The sequence below is a fragment of the Frankliniella occidentalis genome, unplaced genomic scaffold (assembly GCF_000697945.3).
Source record: "Frankliniella occidentalis isolate FOCC.00 unplaced genomic scaffold, Focc_3.1 Scaffold54, whole genome shotgun sequence".
Lineage (NCBI taxonomy): Eukaryota > Metazoa > Arthropoda > Insecta > Thysanoptera > Thripidae > Frankliniella > Frankliniella occidentalis.
Window position 1 is genome coordinate 296984 of NW_026267184.1, and position 2907 is coordinate 299890.

A 2907-nucleotide genomic window follows, 5' to 3' on the forward strand; every position below is an offset into this window, starting at 1 on the left:
ATCAGTTGGCATGGGAGTGCACGCCCAGCCTCTTCCGGTGTCGCAGGTCGCTATGTGCAGTGCCGACTCCAAGTTTCTGCGGACTACACTACCCCTACAAGTAGGCAACACTGCTGCGCCTACCTTCCCGAATCCCCTGAAGACGTACGACAGGACGCTGCATACTAACTCCTCACTTCTGTGGTATTCAAACACGACAATGAAGTAAGGGAGACTGCTGGACTGCCCCTGGTAGCCCTTACAGAGACCGGCGCCATCTCCACACGGTGCGCGCTGCGGGTCAGTCTTCACCGCGAGACCGAAGCCCATTTATCGGTTTTGCCTGGTATTACCCACGGCGCCTCTTCTGGGCGCCTCGCCGTCGACATCAGTGACGGCCTCCTCCTCGACGACCCCGGCCCTGACAACGCCGAGGACGTCCCTGATCTTCGACGCGGCTCACGTCGCCAACAGCCCTTCGGCCCCTAGTGACGAAGCCACCTGACCGCTGACGTCGCCGCCCTCCCAGCCGGCTCGGTCCGTGGACAACGTCCGCGTTCGACCTGGCGCTGTTGGAGACCCCGCGCTCACTACGAGCAGCCGGCGTGCAGCCAGTGTACGAAAGTTAAGTGCTTTTCTAAGTTAAGTTTGGGCTAGGCGTTCCTGTCCCACTCCCTCTCTCTCTTATTCTCTCTTACGAGCTATGTAAATCCGCGGGCTTCTCTTAAAATCGAACCCGTTAGTGCTGGAATTTTTGAGCAATTCCGTATGCATGAGCAACAAGAAAACAACAACAAATCAATTTTCTGTTGATGTACGTTATTTTCGTGGCGGACGGAAGACTGACGCAACCTCGCTTTTCTTAATTTTTCTTAGGTCGAGTGCAGCTGGCTCCCCCCTTTCCCTGTCTTACCCTGTACCGGTACGGACAGACACGAGAAATCAGCCAAGCCGGAGCAGAAGTGACGCACACCCGCGGGCGATCAAAGCCCCAGCATGCCGATGGCCCTACTCGGACAATGGTGACAACAGGCGGGTGACTTCACGCACCCGCCAGTTGTTTGACCGGGCCACCCCGCAATGTTGGGCCAGCACAGCCTTTGGCAGCAACAGGACCAAGCCCTGCAGGGGCGCCCCCCCCCCTGCCCTCGCCAGGTAGCCCCTCCAGTAACAACAAGGGGGCTACCATTCAAATCAAGAGATCAAGAATCAAGAAAAAAAAAAAAACTGTCATCAAGTCATTGTGCTACTTTGTGTGTGTGTGACCGAGAAAGTCTCCGCTGTCTGAACATTATGTGTGTGTTTTTGTGTGTGTCTGTCGTACGGTGCTTCCTATTAGTAATTCTTTTCCTTAATCACTCCCTTTTCTAAATCTTTGGAGCCACTGCCTCGTCCATTTTGCTTTAAATTTTTCACTATCAAAATCTAATTTGCCGCGGTCAATCGTCTTCCCTCCGTGACTAACAATAGCGTGTAAATACCGTTCCTTTTAGGAGACGTTGTAAACATTTTTCTGGTAGTTTTTTTAATGTAAAAATTAGATTGGGCTCGATGCCTTTCGTTTTTGCATAATTTGAACCCGGTGAATGGCTCATACGTCACTTTTATTGACTTGTGAATTTGCTTTAAGCCATTAGTTATTACAGTAACTTGTACCTTTTTATTATTTTACGAGGCCAACTTTATTTGAGCCTTTTTCTGAAAAGATTTGTTTTGTTCACTGAGAAACTGTCTGACGAACCTCCGATTAGAGCCCATTTCATTCTGAAAACGCTTTAGTGCCACTGTAAATATCTGTGATCAATTTGCTCAATTCACTTTTGTGTAAACCTGTTTCGTTCAAATTTTGTAGTAACTAACAGTCTAAGTCCCACTACTCTGATCAAGCATCTGCCTGCATTTTAGTTTTTAAACTGTTCAAATCTGTACAAATGTTGTTTAGTATTATTTACGCACGAGGACGTGCTTCCCGCCAGTTGTTCGACGTAAGGAACGGAGTGTATGATGCAGTATTACGCGTACTAGTTTCACTTATCATTATGGGTGGTCCCCTTGGACCTACCGGGGCAGGCAGATGTTCCGCCCTATGGCAAACCCACTTCGCGCCTTTGTCACCCTTTGTCAATTGTCCCGTCGTGCCGCCTGGCCAGACGAGGGGAGCTGACCGGCTGCATTCCTGCACCTGGCCAGCCTCCCCTCTCCCTCCCCCCTGATAGCGGGGGTGGGCCCTCCAAAGTATATAAGGGCCAGACGCACTCGGGTCAGCAGCTCAGTCACCCCCGTGACCTGCACCCGTGCACCTCGCCTCCCTGCCTAGGGCTGGGCGGTATTTCAATATATTGGAAATAATATCAATATGTTTTTGTATTGAAATTTCAATATCGTCATTTTGAAAGTAGCAATATCAGTATTTGTTATTGACCAACATACCCAATATTCAATATTGGATATTGGTTTCAATATTCAATATTGGGACCAATACAATATTGAATATTGGTTTCAATTCTTGTACTGATGTAAGATAAGCTCATGACCATGACAACCTGCCCTGCCTCTTGGTGACGAATTCTACTATTATTTGCTGTTTTTTTCCAAGAACAAGAACTGCTACATTTTTTACATGCTATTTTATTCTAATACTTCTAAGCCTAGAAACGTTATTGGGCCAATATATCGAAAACTCAATATTTCAATATTTGGTATTGGACCAATATATTGAAGTTCAATATGTCAATAACAAATATTGATATTGGCCCCATTTCCAATATAATTTTATATTGGATATTGGTATTGGAATCGCCTATACCGCCCAGCCCTATCCCTGCCGCTCTGCACTCCGCTCCTCACGTCGCTACTGCGTCACTGTGATACTCTGTTATCCTTGTGGTATGTAAAGTGTCTGTAACCCTGTGATATGAGAGAGAGGGC